We start from the raw sequence: 27173 nt of genomic DNA, 5'->3' as shown, positions 1-27173 counted from the left end.
CAGATTACTTCACTGGTAATTTAAAGAAGAATTAATACCAACCATTCACAAACTCTTTAAAAATGTAGAATAGGAGGGAATACTTCCTCTTCATTCTTTGAGGCCAGAATTACCTTGATACCAAAACCAGACATCTTAAGAAGAGAAAACCACAGATTAATACCCCTCATAAATATAGATGCAAAAATTCTCAATGAAATAAAAGATAAACAATTCCAGAAGTGCATAAGAAGAATTACACACTATGACAAAGTGGGATTTATACCAAGAATGCAAAGTTGGTTTAACATCCAAAAATAAATCAACTTAATACACCATATTAATAGAATAAAGGGAAAAAATATGATCCTCTCAATACACACAGAAAAAGCATTTGACAAAATTCAACACCTTTCTGTGATATCAAAAAAAAAAAAAAAAAGAACCAATAAACTAGAATAGATGGGAAACTCTTTACCTAATACAGGGCATTTAAGAAAAAACCACAGGTAACACCATACTTAATGGTCAGAGACAACACTTTCTCCCTTAGAGCAAAACAAGGATGTCTGCTCTCACTACTTCTGTTCTATATTGTACTGGAGATTCCAGTCAAGACAAGAAAAAGAAAAGGCATTCAGATTGAAAAGGAAAACAAAACTCTATCTATTTGCAGAAGACATGATCTTGTATATAGAAAATTCTAAAGAATCACACACACACTATTAGAACTAATAAATTCAGCAAGATCGCAGGATACAAAGACATTATACAAAAGACAAATGTATTTCTATACACTATCAATGAACAATCCAAAATGAAATTAAGAAAACTATTGTATTTACAATAGCATCAAAAAGAATAAAATACTTCTGGATAAATTTAACAAAAGAAGTGTAAAATTTGTACACTGAATACTACAAAATAGTATTTTGTACAAAACTACAAAATAGTATTTTGTACAAAGCTACAAAATAGTATTAGAAAGAAATTTAAAACTTAGGGAATTCCCTGGTGGTTCAGTGGTTAGGACTCCACTCGGTGCTCTCACTGCCGGGGGCCTGGGGAACTAAAATTCCATGAGCCGCAAAGAGCAGCCCAAAAAAGAGAAATTTAGAACTTAAATAAATGGAAAGACATCCAATGTTTGTGGCTCACAAGACAGTATTATTAAAATGGCAATACTTCTCAAATCGATCTACAGATTCAATGCAATACCTATCAAAAATCCAAGCTGGGCTGTGTGGAGAAATTGGCAAGTTGATTCTAAAATTCAAAAGGAAATGGAAGACACCTGTAATAGCTGAAACAATCTTGAAAAAGAACAAAGTTGGAGGACTCACAATCCTCAATATCAAAACTTACTACAAAGCTAGAGTAATCAAGACTTGGTGGTAGTGACACAAAGAGAGAGATATATACCAATGGAATAGAATTGAAATTCCAGAAATGAACACTTATATTTATGGTAAACAGACTGTTGGCAAGAGTACCAAGATAACTGGATGGGCGAATTAATCGTCTTTTCAACAAATGGTGCCAGAACAACTGGATATCCACATGCAAAAGAATGAAGTTGGATCTTTATCTTACAGCATACACAAAGATTAGCTCAAAATAGATCATAGACCAAAATGTAAGAGCTAAAACTATAAAAATTTTAGAAGAAAACATAGGAATAAATCTTTGTAAACTTGGGTTAGTCAATGCCTTTTTAGATACAGCATCAAAAGCGCAAGTAACAAAAGAAAAAACAGAAAATTGGAATTTTTCAAAATTAAAAAGGTTTGTGCTTCAAATGACACCACCAAGAAGTAAAAAGGCAATCCATAGGAGAAAATATTTGCAAATCATTTGTGGTAAGAAAATTGTATTCAAAATATATCAAGAGCACTTACAATTTAACAATGAAAAAGATAACCCAATTAAAAAATGTGCCAAGGATTTAAATAGATACTTGTCCAAAGATATACAAATGGCCAATAAGCACAAGAAACTATGCTCAGTATAATTGATCATTAGGGAATTGCAAATCAAAACCATAATATGATGCCATTTCATATCCACTAGGATAGCTATAATAAAAATACAGACAATGACAAGAGTTGGAGAGGATGTGGAGAAACTGGGATCCTCATAAGTTGCTGAGGAATGTAAAATGGTGCAGCCACTTTGGAAGACAGTTTGGTCGTTCCTCAAAATATTAAATATAGAGTTTCTGTATGACTCATTCCACTCCTAGGTATATACCCAAGAGAAATGAAAACATATATCTACACAAAACTTGTACACAAATATTTATAATAGCATTATCGACAACAGCCAAAAGGTGGAAACAACTCAGATGTCCATCAACTGATGAATAGATAAAGAAAATGTGGTATATCTGTACAATGGAATATTATTCAACCATAAAAAAGAATGAAATACTGATACATGTTACAACATGGATGAGCCTTGAAAACATGCTTGGTGAAAGAAGCCAGCCCCCAAAGACAGTAAGAATGTATGTATATGTGACTGCATGTGTTGTATGGTACTATTTACAGTTGACCCTTGAACAACAGGGGTTTAAACTGTGTGGGTCCACTTATACATGGATTTTTTTCAATAAATTCGTACTACAGTAATACACAATTTGCAATTGATTGAATCCAGGGTTGCGGAAACTTAGATATAGGGAGGGTTGGCTGCAAAGTTATACACGGATATTCTACTGCAAGGAACGTAGGTGTCCCCAATCCCTACATTGTTCAAGAGTCAACTGTGTATGAAATGACCAAAACAGGCAAATGTATAGAGACAGAAAATAGAATAGTGGCTTCTTAGAGCTGGGGAGGGTGGGGAATTGGGAGTTATTGCTAATGGGTTTGGGCTTTCTTTGGGTGATGATGAAAATATTCTAAAGTTAGGTTGTAGTAATGACTGCACAATTCTTTGAGCATACTAAAAACTACTGAGTTGTACACTTAAATGGGTAAATTTTATAGTATGTGAATTATATCTCAAGAAAGCTGTTTTTAAAAAGTGAGTTCACCTTTAAAGCTAATAATTAAGCAAATTAATGTATTAGTGTAATTTTAGGACAATGTGATCATTTCCTTATGAATTTTATGGATGTTGTAGGAACTAGGTTTCAAAGTTTTTCATTGTAAAAAGAATTACTGAAGTTTTTATTCTATTTCTTCATTGAGGAATTATCTCTACTTCTTCATTTTACCTTAAGGAACAATACTAATTATTAAAATCTTGATCTTTCCGGTTTTCCCTCCTCCCTAAGAAACCACAATAATAGGTAGCTAAATTATTAAGACAATAATAACCAGAAAAATATCTGCTAAAGCAATAGGTTTCAGACATTTTTTACTATAGCTCACATTGAGAAATATTTAATCTTGCCTCCTAGTACATGCCAGTATATAAGTAACTTAAATAGAATTTTCATGAATCAGTATTTACCCACTACCATGTATAACACCCTCTAATAGTTTTTCCTATTCTATTTTATTTCATTTTTGGAAATGCTGGTTGTGACTCAGTAAATTGATTTTTATGAACCACTAATGGGCCCCCAAAAGTGGGTCTGAATCATAATTAGTCCACTTGCTATCAGAAAGTGTGGATTCAGCTTTTTGTTTTAGGAAAAAACAAGATTTTGGAAAAAATTATCAAAAATAAGTGTATATATGTTCATTAATGTTTTTATGGAAAACAATCTGATGGTACAGTAGGCTGGCCAGGCAAATTAAATGGTCTAGGAATACAGATAGATCATAAGAAAATGTGTCTGAACAGAGGCAGGAATAGGGCTCCATGTGGATGCTTGTTTATTGAGATAGATGAGAAGGGTGAAGAAGATAAAAAAAAAAAAAAAGAAGCACGCTGTGGGGACTTACCTGGCAGTTCAGTGGTTAAGACTCCACGCTTCCACTGCAGGGGGCGCAGGTTCCATGCCTGGTCGGGGAACTAAGATCCTGCAAGCCGCAGCCACAAACAAAAAAGAAGCACACTGAGAAGAGATTAGAGTAAGTCCAAGAAAAGCTATATAGCTGTATGCCAAATTTCTGATTACCTTATCACCTTCCTCTTAGTCAAGCTTTACACGCTGATTTTCTAATGCAATAATTCAGTCACACTGGATTAGCCTGAAGTTTGATTTGGAGGGCTGACAACCCAATCTTGGTTTTTTTGTCTTATTTTGTTTTGTTTTTGTTTCAACTGTCACTTTATTTGCAAGATGGTTGAATTAATTCAAATTTAAACTATAACTTGATAATTTTTAGTCAGGTACCAAATTTTATTCAAAGCGAACTGCTTATTCAAAAGTGATCATGGAACAACTCAAAATGCAGAGCAAGAAGGATGAGAGAAACATCTTACTGGCCCATAGATTGTTTTAATTCTCTCATTATATGAAACTCAAACTTTTCATTTTTAGGAAAGGGAAGCTAACTTCAGTAGAGAGCAATATAGAAAGACTTTGTCACATAGACTAATTTCCATTTAGTCAGTCAACTGTTTCTAGCTGTCTCAATTGGGACAGATGCATTTACAGAACTGGCTGTGCTTGAGCCTTCTTTGCAAGCAGCTTTAGGTCTGCAGTGCGCTTGGCAATTGTCTCCTTCTCCTGCTACACAGAGATGCTCTGTACCACATTCTTCTCCACCCAGTTTATCATGTGCCCTTGTTCCTTTAGACGCATCATATTCTGCACAGAGATGTGGTAGTCCAGGCGATTCTTTACCTCCTTGTATGCACTATGCAGCCGTCCCCAGTAAGTAACCTCCAAGGCCATGGCAATGTTATTCCTCTGGACATCAAAAAGGTAATGGCACTTTTGAACCAGTGCCTGCTGTGACTTCTCCAGATCAACTGCATCCTGGATTTGTTTGATGGAAGCCTGTTTCACTTCTTCGAGTTGGGCAGTTTTTTGCTCATTGAGTTTATCAGCAAATTCCCCAATAGAGGCAGCATATATTTTAATTACATAGACAAGAACCCCTATTTTTGATATGGCAGAGAAGGTCTCTGCAATTATCACATATATTTCTTTGGAGAGTAAATATAAGATAAGCCCAGTTCCGAGCACGTAGGGTCCTGTTAACACCAGTTTTAGGATAAAGGAACTGGAAAAATTCCTCAGGGATCAGCCCCAAACAAACTTTTCCTCCATATTCAGGAAGAGGTGGTACAGGGGCAAGACTTGGCTGCCCTTTGTGAAAGATCCTTGTTGCCTGCAATACCCCTGGACCAAGGAGGGCTGCATTCTTCAGAGAGGGGGCAGCTGCGGTGGCGGCAGAAAGCACCACCCGGGACAGCATTGTCAGGTAGCGTCCACACAACAGTCCACACTGGGTCTTCACGCCCCAGTGACCGCGACAGGAGATTCTGTGAGGGGCAGAAACAAGGTGGTCCCAATCTCGTTTTGATGATATTTTGGACTTGAAGCCAGTAGAGATCTCTCTTTTGTATAACTTAGCTCAGCCTTGAAAAATTATACCAGCAATAATAGCATCATCATTTTACAATGAAAGTCGAATTGGAATGTGAATAAAAGTGCCACTGGCCAAGGGCCCCTATGCACTAATTATGTCTTATTTGAAAATCTGACCCAAGTATCTGACAATCAAAGAGGATATCTTTCATCTTGCCATTATTTTTCAGTTATGCCATCTGGCTCATATAACCAGAAGAAAACTTGGCACCTATATCCAATGAGAATGACTGTCGGTTCTCAAAACATCTTATTTTCTCTTCCTGAGAATAAGTGACAACTGATCTCAATGTATAAGTACTTATGTAAAACAAGGGACTTGGGGTAAGGGGATATTTTTTTTAAGAAAATAGGGTTGTTGGGGCTTCCCTGGTGGCGCAGTGGTTGAGAGTCCGCCTGCCGATGCAGGGGACACGGGTTCGTGCCCCGGTCCGGGAGGATCCCACATGCCATGGAGCGGCTGGGCCCTTGAGCCATGGCCGCTGAGCCTGCGCATCTGGAGCCTGTGCTCCGCAACAGGAGAGGCCACAACAGTGAGAGGTCCGCGTACCGCCAAAAAAAAAAAAAAAATAGAAAATAGGGTTGGAAGAGCATTTTGGTGTCAACAGATATCTCTAACTATGTTCTAGCAGTATAACCTAATTTATATTTCTTTGTGTTTGTCTCTGAATTTTCAGTTCGGTTTAACAAACACTTTTTGAGCACCTGCTATATGAGATGGAATGAGCCAAGCACTAAATGAATATACCAAGTTGTATTAGTCAGCGAAATGGCTCTAGCTCTGTAAGAAAGAAAACATTGGATTTCAGTGGCTTAATCCCATGGAAGTTAATTGTACCCTCGCTTAATAACTCAGTGATGCTGCTTTAGGTCAGCAGGCAACTTTCTTCCACCTGATGATCCAGGGATTTGGGTTTCACCTATCTTGAGTTCCTGGTATGCTCTAGGGTAACAAAATCTTTGGCTTCAAGCTGCCTAAGAGGAGGAAGAGTGAAGAAGGCAGGCACACTTCTTTTTTTTTAAATTCTTTTCTAAAAATTCTTTTCCATAATGGTTTATCGTAGGATACTGAATACAGTTCTCTGTGCTATACAGTAGGACCTTGTTGGTATCCATTGTATATATGTAAAAGCTTACACCTCTTAACCCCAACCTCCCACTCCATCCCTCCCCCAACCCCTCCCCGTTGGCAACCAGCAGTCTGTTCTCTGTGTCCGTGATTCTGTTTCTGTTTCATAGATAGGTTCATTTGTGTCATATTTTAGATTCCACATATAAGTGATATCATATAGTATTTGTCTTTCTCTTTCTGACTTACTTCACTTAGTATGATAATCTCTAGTTGCATGCATGTTGCTGCAAATGGCATTATTTTGTTCTTTTTTATGGCTATTCCATTGTGTGTATATATATATGTACCACATCTTCTTTATCCATTCATCTGTCGATGGATGTTTAGGTTGTTTCTTTGTCTTGACTGTTGTGAATAGTGCTGCTGTGAACATAAGGGTGCATGCATCTTTTTGAATTATACCTCTATTTTTAGTTTTCTGAGGAACCTCCATACTGTTTTCCATAGTGGCTGCACCAACTTACATTCCCACCAACAGTGTAGGGAGATTCGCTTTTCCCCACGCCCTCTCCAGCATTTGTCATCTGTAGACTTTTTTGATGATGGCCATTCTGACCAGTGTGAGGTGGTACCTCACTGTAGCTTTGATTTGCATTTCTCAGATAGTTAGCGACGTTAAGCATCTTTTCACGCAGGCACACTTAAAACTCCCAGCCCAGAAGTGACACCTGTCACTTCCACTTACATTCAACCAGTAAGAACAAGTCATTCAGGCACCCCTGGCTGTACAATACTGACCACTGTAGTTCCTGGTTGGGTAGCCACTTTCCTGCAACAAGTTTACACTCAAGAAGGAAGGGAACAAGTTAAAGGTCTCCGTCATTCAGATTGTGTAAGATGTAGCTTCTTCTACCTTCAAAGAACCTTCCTCGGAGTAGAGAAAAAGGTCGACAAGGGAAATATCGTGGAGGTGATGTTTGAGAAGATGATTCTTGATTGACAGACAGAACTGCCAGATAGCGTTGGTAAGAGGGGCATTCTAGGTGGAGCGACTGACACTAAGAAAGCATGGAGGTGGGGAGAGAATGTTGAGTAACTAGTTTTCCTGGAACAAAGCTTAGCAAAGGAGAGAGATAAGCTTAAAATGTTGGTTAGGTCAACGTTATGTCAGGCCTTGAATGTTGGGAGAAAGAGTTTGAATTCTGTGCTTCCATTATCATGATTATCATGCATTTTTAACACAAGGGCCCCAGAACAATGATAGCATTAATCCCTGATGAATAACAGTCACAGTCCAGACAATACATTCAGTATGAAGGGATTTCGTTTTTTCAGATGGTAACACTAATGACAGCATTGTATCGCATTCACAGGCTGTAATAGATTCCAACATTTTGCATTTGTTTCCACGTGTCTTGGTGTTTACGAAATACAATCCAAACATTTCCACTTCACTCTTACTCCTTCTCCCAGGCTTATCTTACATAGTTATCTAGCGATGCCAGGGTAGCCTTACACACTGATAGCACACACTGGCCGTGCCTCCCCGCAGGTATGGCAGAGGACCTTCCCAGGGCTGTGAACGCTGAATGCCGACACCAAACACTGCACGTTCCAAAAATGTGGCTGCCCCTCCCCTCCCACCAATGGCTCAGTTACAATATTAAGGTCAACAGTGGTGTGTAATTTATACTGAACATTTAATGGGCATAAATGTTTGTTTTTAAAAATTCAGGTGCAAAGAGACGGGAGGGGCACGTACAACAGCATTGGGGAGCCTTAGGAAAGTAGTAACTGGACTAGAAATTAAACGTTTTCTGAAAGCGTTTAGGTTTCTGACTCTAGCGTTCCGTGAATTGTGACTCTGATGTACAGCCCTCCAAATCAACAGTGGCTTCAAAATATACCCAAGTTGAACATTTTAAAAATTCTGATTGCAGGTTGGATCTGACTGTCTGCATTGTGCTGCGTATATCAGTGTATTTGTTGTCTTCCCTCTTTGAAATAGGGTAGGAAGGAAAGAGACGAATTAACAAATAGGTTACAGAGAGATGCTGCCTTCGTCTCTCCCACGGAAGTCTCATTTGAGGCTGTTTGACCTGCCTTACCAGATACTTTCTGGTTCTTTCAATTCCATTTAATATAATGCAGTTTTGCAAACAGGTTTTAAGCCACCGTTACCTTGGTTTAAAATAGTCTAAATAAGTAAGATATAAACTAGAGTTTAGTTGTATAGAGCTCTTAATATTAGGTACTTAATCTTTTTTGCTTCATAAAATGAGACAGTTATAAGCAATTGTTTTCACAACCATCAATATTTTTAAAATTCACATTCATAACCATTTTCCCCCACTATAAAATTAGCCACAAAATTTAAAAGATAATATTAGAAGTTGGTGAGGATACTGTGAGATGAACATTTTCATTCACTGATGCTGTTAATTTAAATAAGAACAAACTTTCTGGAAAGTAATTTGGCACAAATGTATCAAGGGCTGAAAATGTCTGTTCCATTTGTCTCTATTATATACACATTCATAAACAGCAAAAAGACAGTCTCCCCTCAAATAAAACAAAACCCAGAAAACCCAAAGTGTTAATGGTGGTTATCTCTTGGTGATAGGATAGTAGGTAGTTTTACTTTGGAATTATATATATTTTTTAAATGTCTCCCCAGTGAAAAAATATTATTATTATTATTTATTTATTTATTTATTTATTTTGCGGTACGCGGGCCTCTCACTGTTGTGGCCTCTCCCGTTGCGGAGCACAGGCTCCGGACGCGCAGGCCCAGCGGCCATGGCCCATGGGCCCAGCCGCTGCGCAGCATGTGGGATCCTCCCGGACCGGGGCACGAACCCGTGTCCCCTGCATCGGCAGGCAGACTCTCAACCACTGCGCCACCAGGGAAGCCCCAGAAATATTATTTTTATGATTATGGTAAAAAATCCTTTCCATCATTTAACAATATTTATAAAGAATTTTAATAAAATCAGAAGCTATTCATAATATTCAGTGAGAATACCATATTTTATAAAGAATATAATGTCAACTAATGCTATATGTACGTGTGCATATATGTACAAATATATAACCATTCGCCAAATAAATACATCTGTTTTCTAAGGCCTAAAATGAGATACAAATGAACTAAGTCTAAAACCATGTTTATTAATCTGTTAGGATTGTTGGAATATGAATCATGGATTATTTTTTATTAATTTTCTGAGCTTGTATTGCTTTCATATTCAGAAAAAAATACTTAAAAATCAAATAGAAAAACTTTACAGAGAATGATTATATCACTCTATTCACTGTATGGTTTATAAATCACGTCAAGTTGTCAGCTTCCTCATTTGTAAATTAAGGAGATTAGACTCGGTGTTTTCTAAGATATCTGCAGGGCCTAAAAGACTCAGTCTATGAAGTATACAGCCCCAATACCTAATATGAAAGCAATGGACCGCGTCTATTGTAAATCTGAAAGGACTCCGAACTTGGGTGTCATGATATAATAATCAGAGCACAGCCTTAGCATTAAAGAAACTTGATTACAATCCTGGTTGGGTCTCATTTTCCTCACTTGAAAAGTGGGGATAATAACAAAGTCCCCAAAGGATTGAAAAGGGGGTTGAAATGTGTGAAATGTGGTAACAAATCTGAAGGCCTTCGCATGTTGGCTAGCATGGAGTAGGTGCTTCCTAAATGATAGTTTTCTCAATAATCCGAGACCTGATCAGTATATTTGCCAGATGGCACGGGACTGCCGTCTGCAGTCCCTGGATCTAAACTCCCACTTTGAACCCTGCAGCTGGAAGTGGAGGGTGACCTTTATGAGGACTAAGCCATTTCAGCTTGGGGAAGTTGAGACGGGGGTGCGGGTGGAACCTGAGTGCACAGCCCGGGTGACCAGGTCTTCGGGGTTCTCTAGTCCTGGGCGAGGAAAACTGGGCAGCACAGGGCACAGAGGCAAAGCCTGGCCCTGTGTTGCCCTTTGCTCCTGCTTGCTCAACTGCCCACCAGTCTTTCTTCCTCCTCCCCTCCCTTTCTTCAGAAAAAAAGTAACATTATAGATTCCGTGGCAGTCTCCATGCTTGGCACCAGAGCTTGAATATTAAGTAAGACTGGTGCTGACCTTAAAGGAGCTTATCATCTCATCTGGGAGCAGAAAATAATAAAAAAATCGCCAGCCCACATGATCAGCCCTGAACACAGGGTAGACTGATGGTGACAACAGAAGCGGGCTGGTTTCTAGCAGGCTTTGCCTGAGGCCTCTGAGCTCCACTTCAGCCTGAGCAGCACCTAGGGTTTCAACATGGCACCAAAATTCAAGCAGCCTTCTAATTGGTCTTATACATTCCGTGATAGACCATGATAACAAAATCTATCTTTGTGGCAGGAAAGAATTTCAAAAATTCTTTGACAGAATTTACATTGCAGAGACATTTTTTGGAAATGCTATGTGGACTATTATTCTGTCACAATGGTCCGTATCAATGACATTTTAAAAAGTATGCTCATGGACTTCCCTGGTGGCGCAGTGGTTGAGAGTCCGCCTGCCGATGCAGGGGACGCGGGTTCGTGCCCCGGTTCGGGAAGATCCCACATGCCGCGGAGCGGCTGGGCCCATGAGCCATGGCCGCTGAGCCTGCGCATCCGGAGCCTGTGCTCCGCAACGGGAGAGGCCACAGCAGTGAGAGGCCCGCGTACCGCAAAAAAAAAAAAAAGTATGCTCACCTGTTAACTAGATTGGTTTCCATTTCTGGATATATTCCAGAATGCCTCAGATAAAATTCCTGTGTATAATTACTGCTGACCTTATCAAGTATGATAGGTTTAGTCACTCCATGGGAAGTGCAAAGAGAAAATACAACAGACATCAACAAAAAGCCTTTGCTATGAAGAGTATTCACTGCTTTTAGTATCTGTTTAGTAGTGGAAATGTTTTATTAGATCCACCAATAAAAATTTGGAAGGGATAGTAGGTGGGCTACAGGACATGGTGAGAGAAGACTTCTCAAAGGTAATTCCCCCTAGGTAATTTTTCTTTCTGACAGAAGTAGATTTTGCTCCAGCGGTCAAAATGTGTTTGGGGCAGAGAGGGGGGCACCCCATCAGGAACTACACGTGGAGCTATCAATAGCCTGGCTCCTCCAGTAAAGATCTTCTAGGAACCAAGCTTGCCAATGAGAAGTGTGTGAGGTAAGGAGAGGACGGAAATAGGCTTATGACCAGATCAGGAAGGGTGTAGACCATGCTTAAGAATTAGGAACAGCAACTTGACAACAGAAAAACAAAACAAACAAAAAAAACAGATTAAAAACAAAGGACTTGACATTTCTCCAAAAAAGACGTACAAATGGCCAACAAACATGAAAAGATGCTCAATTTCACTAATCACCAGGGGATGGCCACTGTAAAATAATAATAATAATACAATAGTCTCTGCCAGCATCACTACTCTTACACTTTGGGGCCATTATTAAGTAAAATAAAGGTTACTTGAGCACAGACACTGAGATATCATGACAGATGAGCTGATAACCAAGACGGCTGCTAAGTGACGAAGGGGTGGATTCGCTGGACAAAGGGAGGATACACATCCTGTGTGGGTTGGAGTGTGATGGCTTGAGATTTCATCACGCTACTCAGAATGGCCCGCAATCTAAAACTTATGAATTGTTTATTTCTAGAATTTTTCCATGTAATATTTTTGGACCGCAGCTAACTGAAACCACAGAAAGTGAAACCACAGATAAGGGGTGGGGGGAACTAATGCAATAAGTATCAGCGAAGATGTGGAAAAATTAGAACCCTTGTGCACTGTTGGGAACGTGAAATAGTATAGCCACTATGGAAGACAGTATGGAAGTTTCTCAAAAATAGAATCATCATGTGATCCAGTAATCCCACTTCTTGGTATTTATCTAAAAGAACAGAAAGCAGGATCTCGAAGAGGTATTTGTACACTTTTGCTCAAAGCAGCATTATTCACAATAGCCAAGAGATGGCAGCAACCCAAATGCCCATCAATGGATGAATGGAGGAACAAAATGTGGTGATATATACATGCAGTGGAATATTAGTCAGTCTTAAAAAGGAAGTCCTGTCACCTGCTACAGCATGGATGAACCTTGAGGACATTATGCTAAGTGAAATAAGCCCGTCACAAGAGGACAAATGCTGCATGATTCCACTTCCATGAGGTATCTAAAGTTGCTAACTCATAGACACAAAGTAGAAGAGTGATTATCAAGGACTGGGGGCAGGGGAAATGGGGAGTTGTTCAATGGGTATAGGGTTTCAGTTCTGCAAGATGAAAAACTTCAAGAGATCCATTGCACAACAATGTGCTTATAGTTAATTAACACTCCAGTTGTAAATTTTGTGTTATTTTTATTTAATTAATAAAACTTTATTATAAAGGAATATCACACGAAGTGTGGTGTAATAAAAAAAAAAACCTGGAAATTTTCCCAAAAGACTGGTAAATGTGAGTTCAGACATGTGATTAAAAGCTGCATTTGAAAATTCATAAAACTCTTCCTGACTAATTTCAAATGACTTATTGACACATCCAAGGCAAACAATAACTACGATTTGCCACTTTTAAACCACAATAAAAAAAAAAAAAAGAAAAGAAAGAACTGGGAAGTCTCTTGAAGGCAATGGGCCATTCCCTGAAGCATTTTAAAGCTGGGGGGGACAAGCCACACTTGCATTTGTCATAGCAACCTCTTGGGAATGTGTTTGATGCATTGGTCATGGAACGGGCTGGAGCCTGGAGAGACCAGCTGCGGGCCTGCCATGTTCCAGATATGGGTTAATGATAGTGTGACCAGCTCAGAGAGAAACAGGAAGGAGATGTGACAGCACGCAGGAATGCAGGTGTGGCTGGGAACCGCTATTGTCGTTCCCGAGGTGTGTAACCTTCAACGCTGTTCACCTGGGCACTGTTCACTGTTCACTGTTCACACTGTTAACCTGTGTTGTTAATATTGCCTGGAGAGATCATTTGATTCAAGAGGGCTCCCTGTCAGAAATCACATTAACTTCTTGTGATTGTTGTTCTGCGTGACTGGGACAAGGGTCCTTAGTGTGTGTGTCTTTTTTTTTTCTTCTTTTTCCTTTCTTTTTTTTTAACAATAACATTAATTGATTCACTTGAATACTGTCATTCATATTCAAAGTTGCAATTTTCCTAAAGCCAATTAGAGAGAGCCCTGATTCAGGCAGTAATCTCTAGAAATTCAGCAACTTTCCATTGATCTTTCTGTTATCTCCATTCTATGGAATTTCCCAGCAATGATATCATTCTCCAGAAATGTATCCTAGGTGAAACCTTTTTGAATCTCCACATTTGAGAAAAACCGTTTCAGTGAATGCAATGGTTCCTTTGTGCAAATACATGTGACTTCTGGAGAGAAGTGTGTCACACACAACAAGCAGGTGAGAAGGACAACGTCACCTTGCAATTCAGGTACTGGGGGTCAGATAGGGTACTTTCAAGTAAGGGACTCTGTCAGGCATACCACGCTCTTGGCATAATTCAAATTTTGACTCAAAGTAACATAGTTCTCCATATCACTGGCTTTTGGGATTACTTGTGGACATCACTGAATGCCAGAGGCCAAGAATAATTTCTTCTAAATTAATCATGAACGACCTTTGGTAAAATAATGCTGCTTGTTAAAATCATCTTTAATATTACAAGTTACAAATCATCAAATCTCTTGTGTTTGTCCTTTGATATTTCATTTACCATTTCCAGGCTTGGATAAGTTATAATTCCTCTAAAGATATCATAACTGTTCGTTTCTGTTTTCTGCTACTTTGGTATGACTTGATTTATATGTTTAATTGTTAAATCTATCTAAAGACTTTTCTGTATAATGTAAATTAAATTATTTTTCAATATTGCTAGCATCAAGAAATAAATCCAGAAGGGGTTTTACTTTTCCATAAAGCAGACGATTTGCATGTTTTGTAAAGTGCTTAGCACAGTGTAAATGTGAGGTAATCTAAGCCAGAGGAAACAATTTTTTTCACTCCACCTCTCCCCTGGAAAATATTTGAAGTGCAGTAGTCACATATCTAATTTTCTTTGAAGGTACTTTTGGAGAGAATCCAGGAAAAACACCCTTTGTGTAACAGCTGAATGTTTCATCTGAAAACTTGGTCCACTTAAAAACAAATTAACTACCAAACATGTTTAAGTGTCTATGTTAGTTACTGTGGTACAAATTATATTCAATAGAAGTTTCCTGCTGAGAAAAACCATGAAGTACATAAGATGAATGACTTCACTGGGATTATTCTCTTCAGGAGCTAGAAAATAACTACTTAGAAAGATTATACGTGAGGGTAATTGCTGTTGAATGGAGAAAAACTGAGGAAAATAATTATAAGAGTGAGAAGATATTTCCTAACCATCTGCCATTTAAAAATAAGAAACAAAAAAGAAGACATAGTATGTTTTTCAGAAAGACTTGGAATTGATGCCAAAAGGCGATACACTAGTGGGATACACACAAAAGAACTTTCCACGAAGGAATCTGAGATTACTATGTGTAAAAGGTCTTTGCAGAGCCATCACTATAACATTCAGTCACCTTTATTTGACATCTTTCCATAGCTGAGGTGGAAGAACACACCCAACTGAGATGTCAGTCATTGGAAGCAGGAGGTCCGAGTAGAAAGATATTTCCTCCCACCAGGGGGGAAAAAAACAGGTGGCCATGGAGAAAAGCAATCTTTTAGTCTCCTGTTCAGTGCATTGAAGAAATATTAGTAAGCTAATAAAGGCCTAAGTTTCTGAGCATGTATGTAGACCTTATTCAGATAGCATCTCATTGATGTTCTCTTCTGTTGGAGCCGCCATATTAGTCCCTGCAACATGCCTGTCAGAGTTCTCCAGCCCTGCCTCGGAGGAGCTCATGATCTGGATGCAGAGGAAGGAGCAGCCCCGTGAATTATTCAGTGTGGCTGGTTTGCTGTTGTTCAACAATGTAGGAGTTAATAACCAGACAAGACAACAGTACAAGAGATGTGAGGCAGTATGTGATTAAGGGCGCAGCTGGAAGTTATCTCCCTCTCCTCTGAACTTCCAGAGCACTTTATCTGTGCCTCTTATGGCATCTCCTCTTTTGTCTCTGATGTTACTGTTGTTCCTCAATTATCCCCCTACTCCAGAGAGAACAACTGGTGGGCAAGCTCCGGGGCTGATTCTTCTTTGATCCCCAGCGCAGAGCCTAGCCTAGGCCTGCCTAGCATTGCTGCAGGCAAACATTTGTTATCTGAATAAAAGGAGAGACACAGACAATAAGTTTGGGTGTAAAAGGGAGGGAGGGGCATGGGTTTGTGTGAAGATTCTCACGCTGGACAAAAATAGGTTTAAAACAAATGTCTGAAGCGGACATTGTTTTCACCTGGGTAGCACCCAGTCATCTTTTTTTGTAGTAAGGACTACATGATTTTCTTTTGGGGAACTACGACTCCCCTCTTGCATGTCCCCTTGGCCTAGACAGTCACACTCTCATGGAGACAGAACTCAGGCAGAACAAGGACAAAAATTGCCAGTGATTCATCCCAGTGGATTCATCCCAGTGGTAGCCCGACTGGGATAATGGAGATTATCCGTTTGGTTGGCCATCCTTTGGCAGATTAAAGATGGCTACCCATTCTTGGTCACGCCTCCCTTCAAATTAGGAATTTGGGAGTAACACATACACACTACTATAGACAAAATAGATAAACAACAAGAACCTACTGTACAGCACAGGGAACTATACCCAATATTTTGTAATAACCTAAATGGGGAAAGAACCTGAAAAAGAATATATGTGTGAACTTGAAAAAGAATGTACCGAATCACCTTGCTGTACATCTGAAACTAACACAATGTTGTAAATCAACTATACTTCAATTTTAAATTAATTAATTAATTTAAAAAAGAAGTGGAGCCTATGACCCTTCCTTTCAGTCTGGGTAGGTTCTGCAACTGCCTTGATCAATAGAATAAAGGAGGGTGACTGTGCCAGTTTCAGTGCACAGCTCTTCATAGACTGGCCTCTTCCACTTCTTGTCTCTTGGAGCCCTGAGACACAATTTAAGTCAACTACCCTGAGGCCACCATGCTGTAAGGAAGCCAAAGCTAGCCACGTGGAAAGGTCCTGTGGAGAAACACATACCCAACCAACACCCAGCATTTCCAGCCATCCTGACCCTATGAATGTGTTTGTAAAATGAGGATAGGCCAAAATGTTTTTAAATATTATCTTAAAAAAAATTCTTTCTACGGCAAGTTCTGATTTAAATTACTTAGCTCTCCTTTGCAATCTTACTTTTCTGTGTGGTCTCCATCAGTTTTTTTTGTTGTTGGGTTTTTTACCCCTGCAGAACTAGGATTGCCGTCTTTTTAGACAGGGAGTGTGTTTTAAGGGATTCTGTACTCTTCCCGTAACTAAAATCCTTCTAGGGTCCTTTGACTTGCTGCTTTGTCCTAAATTATTGGAGCTATTCAACTTTCACATTTCATCCCAAGGGGGGCTGTAGTTACCCTCATCTACAATGGCACAATATGACTTCAAAGATGCTCTGTCTTCCATGTGAGTGTGTTCTGTCTCCCCTCTCCCCTCTCCCCTCCCAGTTCAGAGTGAGCCTGGCTGTCACCTTGGAGCTGACTTTCCCTCCAAGCCAAGACCTCAACCTAATCTACTGACATGAGAACACCGTGGGACAAAAGAAGGAACCTGTGTTTTCTTTGGGGTTCTACTGGGTGCCTCCCTGGTCCAAAAGGGAGAGAGACCAGTTTATAACATATTTAACAATCTGCCAATCCGTCATCACCTAGGGAAGATGCAGGAACATTAAAGCAGTTTGTGTAAAGGTTATTATTAAAGTAATAGAAACACAAAGAAAAATTAGAGAATAAGAATAATAGAAAGAAAAATCACCTATGGTCTCACCATCGAGAAAATAATCAGGTTTAACATTTTGATGTAGTTCCTGCAAAGCTTTTTTCTTACAAATTCTAGCAATCATAGTGAATAATTTTGAATTTTGGTCTTTTCACTTGACATGCTCTGGCAAGCATTTTCCCCTGTTACCTATCCTTTGTAATGGCTACAAGATTTTTCAAGAGAATATATCATAATTTGGGGAATTATTTTCTTAATAACTGTACATTTAATTTGTTTTCAATCTTTTTTTATAAAATAAATAACATGCTATGAACATCATTGTACATAAAGTTTTTCATATACTTAGGATCATATCCATATGCTAGATCCTTAGAAATGGAATTACTGAGTCAAAAAACATGGAAAATTTTATGATTTTTGATGGATATTATTAAATTGATTTCCAAAATGTTTTAAACAATTTAGACTGCCACCCCAAAGGGAAGGAATGTGTTATCTCCTTACCAACCATGGGTACAATCAGGTTTTTAAATCTTAAATTGGTAAGCATGGTATTTCACAATTTTGACTCTACTCAGAATGAATGTTCTTCCATTTGTAAAGTACTTGTTTTTTCTTTATGTTGGATGTCATTCAATGTCTTTTGTGTACTTACGTATTAACATTTTAGTGTTTTTCTTATCTTTCATTCTGGGCTTTTTATATAAAGTGACATTAATTGGCTGTTATCTTTGTTGGAAATATATTTTTTCAGGTGGTTCAAATTCTAAAAAATATTATTAGTATTTTGCAAACATAAAGAAACATTTAGAGAATAATATAGCAAACACTCATGAACCTACATCCAGCTTTATCAAATAATGTTTTGCCATAATTTCAAAAATCTTTCAAGAAGAAAAAGTTACAAATTACAAAAAATATATATAATCTGAATGATACTGATTGCTTGAAATTTGGTGAGACTTACTTTGTGACCTCGTATGGTATCAGTTTTTATAATTGTTTTATGTGTTTGTGAAAAGAAAAAACATTGTTACAACTTGCAGGATTCTCTATATCTCTATTAGATCAAACTAGTTAGTTTTGGGGGTTTTGTTTGTTTGTTTTTTAATATTTATTTATGTATTTATTTGGCTGTATCCGGTCTTAGTTGCAGCATGCGGGATCTTTCCTTGCGGTGCGCAGGCTTCTCTCTACTTGTGGCACACAGGCTCTCTAGTTGTGGTGAGCAGGCTCTGGAGCGCTCAGACTTAATTGCTCCGCGGCTTGTGGGATCTTAGTTCCCCGACCAGGGATCAAACCCACATCTCCTGCATTGGAAGGCGGATTCTTAACCACTGGACCACCAGGGAAGCCTCCAAACTACTTAGTTTTACTTTCTAAATATTCTATATCTTTCTTAAAGTTTTTTTGTCTTCTTGATCTAATAGTTTCTAATAAAGGTGTTAAAAATTTCTCACCATGATTTTGAATTTGTAAGTATCTCCTTGTCATTCTGTCAGTTTTTGCCTCATATATTTTGTAACTGTGGTGTTGGGTACATACGAATTCATGATCGTATATGATTCTTCCCTTGATTATTATGTAGCATCTCTTGTTATCTAAGTTTTCTGCTTTACATTATATTTTGTCTAATACGATAACAACTACACTGGCTTTTTGGGACAGTATTACCTCTGTTTCTGTATTTGCCTTATACCTCTCTTTCCAAACACTCTTTCCCATCCTCTTTTCTTTTTTTTTTCTTTCAGATTTCATATGGTTTTCTTTTAGGCATAAGTCAGTGGTTTTCACCTTGGCTGCACATTAGAAATCATCTGGGGAAAACATTAAAATAAAATAAAAATCAACTGGGAAGTTTAAGAAAATACCTTCTGCCTGTGCTCCATGCATTTTGCTGCCCCTACAGAGAAATTAATGTGGCATTGCTGGGAGCCTGAGCGTGATATTTTTTTTCCATTGTGGTAAGAAACATATAACATAAAAGTTACCATTCTAATCGTTTTAAAGTACACAGTGAAGTAGTGTTAAGTATATTCACACTGTTGTGTAATGGAGCTCCACTCTGCTTACACCACCAGTGTCATAGTGGGTAAGTATCAGCCACAGTCTGTAGGTGGCTAAACTCTTGGTCTTATGCTTTGCTATTTGAAAATGGATTCATTTTGCGTCTACATTGCAAAAGTTTAGCAGTGTAGATATCTATTTTTCCCTCAGCATTTTGAAGACATTACTTCACTGGCTTCTTTGTAGCATCTAATATTTCTGATGGGAAGACTGTTGCTTAGCTGCACATAATCTGTCTTTTATCTATGATAGCTCTTAAGATTTTCTTTCGATCCTGGATGTTTTGCACTCACCCTGTAATGATTTAACTTTGTATCCTTTTGGTATGTAGAACACATTTGATGTGAGGATTCAACTTTTTCTCTTCATTTTCTTCTTTTGGGATCCTCACCATCTAACCTTAGTAGCCTTTAGTTATTTACCCATATTTTTCTTTCCTTTGACCATGAACTGGGTGAATTTCTCCCTCCGGGTCAGTACGCCACTCTTCAAATATTTCCAGCCTAAAGTTCATTCTGTCTATTGATTTTTAAATTTTAATGTCTATTTTTTTAATTTATATTTGTTTCTTTTTCAGATCCACCTGTTTTTTGTTTCACTGTTGATTTTTTTGGCTTCATTTTTTTTGTTCTTTTTTAATGGAAGTGTTATCTTCATTGATTTCTTTGAGCATCATCAGAACATTTACTTTCCAGTTCCTTATCAAACAGTTCCAGAAAATTAATTTTATCTGAAGTGAATTCATGTTCCAACTGGAGAGGTGGGGTTCAAACTCTTTTTTGTTGTTGTTGTTAGATATTTTAATGTGGTTTTGGAATTCTATTTTGCAGAAGGCTCATTTTTAGTAGAAAGTTTTTTAGTCTTTTAATTATTTCTTCTCTTTGCCTTTCCCTCCATGTTCACCCCTTCCCAACAACGTATGTTTTTGGCACATAGCACCCACTGGAGTCCCCAGTTTAGAACTGGGTACGTAGTAGTATTTTGGTATTCCTGACTTACTTTGATATTGTGGGTATCAGTCTATGGCCATACCACCCTGAACACGCCTGATCTCGTCTGATCTCGGACGCTAAGCAGGGTCAGGTCTGGTTAGCACTTGGACGGGAGGCATTGTAGACATCACAGATTTCTTCACTGCCTCATGTTGTGTCTTTGAATTCCTGCTTCCCAACATCTGCACTTTTCTGTGAACCCATACCTCTCAGCAATGGGTGAGCCAACTTTTTCTATCTGTTTCCTATGACTAGAGAGAGCCCCAGCCCTAATCCTTGTCCTCAGTGTTCCCTGTATGAAGCTGTACCTAAGGGAGCTGAAGCCTTGGACATAGGAATGGAAGACCGGTAGGTATACAGCTGCAATTCTGCTCTCTTCACTGTGGCATTTTTGTTTGTTTCAGCTCCATGGCGGTATTTATATTTATGTTTTTTAAATTTGTTTATTGAGGTATAGTTACATTATATTAGTTTCAGGTGTACAACATAGTGATTCAAAACTTTTATAGATTATACTCCATTTAAAGTTTTTATATAATACTGGCTATATTCCTTGTGCTGTACACTATATCTTTGTCCCTCATTTATTTTATACATAATAATTGTACTCCTTAATCCCCTACGTCTATCTTGCTACAAACCCTTCCCCTCTCCCCACTAGTAACCACTAGTTTGTTCTTTATAACTGGGAGTCTTTTTCTGTTTTGCTTTATATGTTTGTTTTATTTTTAGATTCCACATATCAGTGATAACATAAAATATTTGTCTTTCTTTGTGTGACTTATTTCACTAAGCATAATACCCTCCAGGCCCATCCATGTTATTGCAAAAGGCAAAATTTCATTCTTCTTTATGGCTGAGTAGTATTCCATTGTTTATATATACCACATCTTCATTATTCATTCATCTGTTGGTGGACCTTAGGTTGCTTCCATGTCTTAGCTATTATAAATAATGCTGCTATGAACACTGGGGTGCATGTATCTTTTCAAATTAGTGTTTTTGTTTTTTTCAGATGTATACCCAGGAGTGGAATTGCTGGGTCAAATGATAGTTCTATTTTTAGTTTTTTGAGGAACCTCCATACTCTTTTCCACAGTGACTGTACTAATTTACATTCCCACCAACAGTGTACAGGAGTTCCCTTTTCTTCAGATCCTCGCCAAAATTTATTTGCGGTCTTTTTGATGATAGACTTTCTGACAGGTGTGAGGTGATATCTCCTTGTGGTTTTGACTCACATTTCTCTGATGATTAGCAATGTTGAGCATCTTTTCATGTGCCTGTTGACCATCTGTATGTCTTCTTTGGAAAAATGTCTAGTCAGGTCTTCTGCCCTTTTTAAAATTGGGTTGTTTGGTTTTTTTTATATTGAGTTGTATGAGCTGTTCATATATTTTGGCTGTTAACTCCTTATCAGTCATATCATTTGCAAATATTTTCTCCCATTCAGTAGATTGCCTTTTTAAATTTTTTCAACAGTTTTCTTTGCTGTGCAAAAAAGATTTTGAGTTTAATTAGGTCCCATTTGTTTATTTTTTGCTTTTGTTTCCTTTTTTGAACTCAGTTATATCATTTTGATTTTCCCTTTTCATATCCTATTTATTATTACTGTGTTTGGGACAGGTGTGGGCACTAAAGGTGGGAGGGTTTTATCAGAGCCTGAAGCTGCTTCACCACTTGACCAGACATGAGTCGTTTACTTCTTTGGGACTTATGTGATCAAATATTACTTCATTCCTCTTTTGATTCCTCTTCATACTTCAAACCTCAAAGAACTCTCTCCTCCAGACATTGAATAAATATTCTACTTTGTCTGATGATTTTACTCTTTTATTTTAATCATTTGTTTTAACATTCTACTTAGAACACATTTTATTATAAAGTATGGAACGAGGAACTTCTTAAAGAGCTAAAATCTTCTCAAAACCATTTATTGGAAAGTCCCTTCTTTTCTCATTATCATTTCCTAAAGTATTATATATAAGATTTATTTCTAAACTACCTTTTCTGTTCCATTAATTTACCTCTCTAGTCATCTTCCAATAGCATTCTGATTTAATTATTGCAGCTTTCATATGTTTTAGTATATCAGACAGACCTAATCCCACTGCATTATTCTTTCTTTTTACAAAATATGTTTTAATTCATGTCTCAATAAACTTTACTTCCTTTTTTTTTTTTTTTTTTTTTTTTTTTGCAGTACGCGGGCCACTCATTGCTGCAGCCCCCCAGTCGCGGAGCACAGGCTCCGGACGCGCAGGCCCAGCGGCCACGGCCCATGGTCCCAGCCGCTCCGCGGCACACGGAATCCTCCCGAACCGGGGCAGGAGCCCACGTCCACAGCATCGGCAGGCAGACTCCCAACCACTGCGCCACCAGGGAAGCCCTACTTCCTTTTTTTAATTAAAAAATCACATTGGAGGGGCTTCCCTGGTGGCGCAGTGGTTGAGAGTCCGCCTGCCGATTCAGGGCACACGTGTTCGTGCCCTGGTCCAGGAGGATCCTATATGCCGCGGAGCGGCTGGGCCCGTGAGCCGTGGCCGCTGGGCCTGCGCGTCCGGAGCCTGTGCTCCGCGACTGGGGGACCGCAGCAGGGAGAGGCCCGCGTACCGCAAAAGAAAAAAAAAATTACATTGGAATTTTTATTAGTATTTGCATTAAACCCACATATTAATTTGAAGAAATTTTGCAGAAGTATGCATGCATTAATTTATCATTTTTAAAATCTCCCATTAAAATGATTTTTCTTTTCATGTCATATTCATTTTTTAAGGTAATTCTAGTTTTTTAATTGCTTTCTCTCCCTTTTCCATTATTTTTAAAAATAGTAATTCGTGGTCCATAGGACAACTCTATCTTGTTGCTGCTTCCTATGTTGGCTGGCATTTCTATCTCTTTTTTCTTACTAGTGAACGCATTTACAGGCATGAATGTAACTGATTCTGAAAGAGTTCCTTGCCCTTTTCAAAAAACTGTGTTCAAGTTTTATTTGATAAGCTGTTAATAGTTTTTGGTTAAGTAGTTTTTAAGTTTTTATTCCTCATTACAAAAGCTGTAACCCTTAATTACAGGAAATTATGAAAACCCAAGAGAGGGGGAAATTTCAACTTGGAGATTATGTACAGGTTGCTTTATAGATGCCTTTTCTTTGAAGATGTACCTTGAAAAATAGATAATTTGACAGTGGGACTGGGAGAAAAGGAAAGATAGAAGGGCAGTCTAGAGGGCAAAAAAGGTTTGGAGATAAAAACCTTCAGCATGGCTCACAGGACATTGCTGGGTTCATGGAGTAAGGATGGACATAGATAAGACTGGAGGTGAGCTGGGATGAGATTTTGGAGATCTTGAATGTTAGGCTAAGGAGTTTGGCATTCATATTCTGCAGGAAGTGAAAAAAATCCAAGTCCCACCTTTGTCCTTAAAAAATCTCAACTTCCGGAACACAAAATTCCTGTAAAGCTCTTTTTGTACTACAGCACATAGAAGTACAATGTTATATTTGAGAATCACTATTTGTTCATTTCCTGCAAGACATGTTTGAATGTAAAATGGGAGGAAAAGCCTTGTATTTAAGTTCCTTCCTGATTTTTTTCCCCAAAGGGAAGGGGGAAAGTTACAAATTCATCCTCTACGATTGAACACAAGCAAAACTCCACCTCTGTGCCCAGCTGTAAAACACAGTCACAGCAATGGCACAATAACTATGAAGTCAGAAAAAGTAGTATATTGCTGGGAGAGCAAATTTCTAATCAGTAAAGATTCTTTGTAATGTTATCTGAAACCTGAGAGGTCTGCAGTTTTGGCTGTTTGCCCAGTAAATTGAAAGGACTTTTTTTTTTTAATCTGGGGTTTAATTTTTCTTGGTCTAAGGCCCTCTCTGTCACTAGTGGTGAGTCAGAAGGACTGCCTGAAATAGTTCATGTGCAGCTTTTTACGTTCATGTCTGATCTTCCTTGGATGGCCAGAACTGTTTATTGTTCATCTATTTATTTCACAAAAACCAGCAAAGTGTTCATATATTAATAGTTTGCTGAATTGTATAAAAAGATTTCAACTCATCTGTCAAAAATGTGAGACAACAAATAGCATTGTGTGATGTGTATTTTGATGTGAACTTTAGGCTGGTAGTTAGAATCATAAGTACAAAAGTAACCAAGAAGTTTTCTTATCCCTTTTCCTTGACTGGGAAGAACTGCCCAGTGAATGCTATTAGCCAATGAAGAAAGTTCTGATAAAGATATTTTTTCAAAATAGTAATAGAAAGTAAAAACACTTACTTACAGAAAGTGGTCATCATAAACTAAAAAGACAGAATTACACATGGAATAGTGATATCCATCTTTGGGCATAAGATAGAATAACAGAAGCCCCCTCTCCAAAACTCTTAAAAGAATGAAAAATGTCAGGCAGTAAATAATGCGCTAGTGGTGTGCAAACTAAGGCAGACCACAGATTCTGAAGAATATCCTGAGGTAGAATGAGAGGGTTTTCCCACTTCTCACTTCTACCCTACCCTCTGTAGACCATTGTGGCCTCTGGAGCACTCCTCAGAGGTGCCGTTTGTGTTTCTGGAAGAGAGCTTCTATTGTCCATAGACACAGGTACCAAATCAAGAGAGCATGAGAAGCTGGGCAGAAAGAGTCCAGGAAAAAATGTTGCTAAAGTTATCATTGACACCAGCCCAAAGAGAATACGTAAAGACCCCTTGCCCTAGATGTGTTTGTAGGAAGTAAGTTGGTATTGCTCTAAACTAAAGAAACAGATGGGGCTCTGGAACATTTCCTCCCTGGAGCTCCTGGACATGCTTTATCTTTTCATCATTGCCATATATCTCGCCTCAACCATTGTTCAGTGCTGGATTAGAAAGTAGCTTAAGACACAGTTCTTAAAGTTAGATTGGTGATTGCCAGGGGCTGGGGGGTGGGGGAAATGGGGAGATGTTGGTCAAAGGATACAAACTTCCAGTTATAGGTGGATAAGTTCTGGGGAGCTAGTGTCCCAGTTAGCAATACTGTATTATGTACTTGAAAATTGCTAAGAGAGTAGATCTTAAATGTTTGCACACCAAATAAATGGTAATCATGTTAGATGATGGATGTGTTAATTAACATTATCATGGTAATCATTTTGCAATATATATATATATGTATGTCATATAATCATATTGTACACAAACTAACACAATGTTATATGTTAATTATATCTCAATAAAGCTAAAAAAAATGACATGGCTGTCAATTTCTTACAGTCTTGTGGAGATTCATTTATTCATTCAATGTATATGCAGCACCTGTGTGCCATGAATGTATGACCAGAAGGCAGAGTGTTTGCCAAATGAGAGGCGCAGCTACCATATGCAATGGGATTTAGGAAGCTATCTTTATAAGCTGATGGCCTGGGAAGGCTTTACCAAAGGACTCATGATTTGACTGGGACTTGTGGAATGGGTAGGGTTTGAACTGGAAGAGAAGGAGAAAGTTATAGCTGGAAGTGTGGAGGCATGAGTAGGAGACCTGAGAGAACTCAAGCAAGGAAGTGAGGTTTAGGCCAGGTTGGGAATACCTGGGAGTTAAGAAATATGGGAGGAAAGGGAAAGTGTGGTAGGCAGAATAATGCATGCTGACCCCAGAGATATCCATGACCAAATATGTCAACCTACACGGCAAAAGGGACTTTGCAGATGTGAGTTACGGAACTTGAGATGGGGAGTTTATCCTGCATTATGTGGGTGGGCACAATGGAATCACAAGGGTCCTTAGATATAAGAGGAAGGCAAGAGGGTCAAAGAAGGAGATGTGACCACGGAAGCAGAGCTTGGAGGGATGGAAAGAAGGGGGCCACGAGCCGTGGACGGCAGGTAGCCTCCAGAAGCTGAAAAGGCAAGGAAATTGATTCTCCCCTGGAGCCTCCAGAGGGAATACAGTCCTGCCAACACCTTGATCTTAGCCCAGTGAGACCCATGTTAGACTCCTAACCTTCACAACTGTAAGCTATCACAGTGTGTTGTTTCAGACCACTGTGTGTGGTAATTTGTTACAGCAATGACAGGAAACTAATACAAAAGAAAAGTAACGTTAAAGAATTAATGTAAAGCACTTCATATTAATCCTTTAAAAAATATTCACAGGGGCTTCCCTGGTGGCGCAGTGGTTGGGAGTCCGCCTGCCGCTGCAGGGGACAAGGGTTCGCGCCCCGGTCCGGGGCGGGGGTCGGGGTCGGGGTCGGGGGGAGGTCCCGGGGTCCCACATGCCGCGGAGCGGCTGTGCCCGTGAGCCATGGCCGCTGAGCCTGAGCGTCCGGAACCTGTGCTCCGCAACGGGAGAGGCCACAACAGTGAGAGGCCCGCGTACCGCAAAAAAAAGAAAAAGAAAAAAAATTCACAATATTGTAACAAAGCTGGAACTACTCTTATAGCCATTTTACCAGGAAGAAAGTGAGGCTTGGAGAGGTTGTGAAATTGCCCATGGCCTCACACATAGTAAACTGCAACTTCTCCCTGTAGTGGATCCTGAGTGGGGAAAGGGAGTTTGTCCAGAGGTAGGGCAAAAAGAAGTGAGGGGGGAAAAGTGCCAAAGAGAGAGAGAAGGACAAAGAAAAGTGTGTGTGTGTGTGTGTGTGTGTGTGTGTGTGTGTGTGTGTGTGTG

General features: G+C 38.9%; 1 long non-coding RNA gene and 1 pseudogene across 2 annotated transcripts in view; one reads left to right on the top strand and one right to left on the bottom strand.

Annotated features, from left to right (window-relative positions):
• The window catches only part of LOC113629053 (uncharacterized), a 73916-nt gene that overhangs the window by 18400 nt on the left and 28343 nt on the right, over positions 1–27173 (top strand). The gene's annotated exons all lie outside the window — the stretch shown is intronic.
• Positions 4111–5409, bottom strand: LOC113629030 (ATP synthase F(0) complex subunit B1, mitochondrial pseudogene; annotated as a pseudogene).

The sequence above is a fragment of the Aethalodelphis obliquidens genome, unplaced genomic scaffold (genome assembly GCF_003676395.1).
Source record: "Aethalodelphis obliquidens isolate GAN/ISIS:26980383/991018 unplaced genomic scaffold, ASM367639v1 scaffold2, whole genome shotgun sequence".
In the NCBI taxonomy this organism is placed as follows: Eukaryota; Metazoa; Chordata; class Mammalia; order Artiodactyla; family Delphinidae; genus Aethalodelphis; species Aethalodelphis obliquidens.
This window is presented reverse-complemented; position numbering and strand designations above follow the sequence as displayed.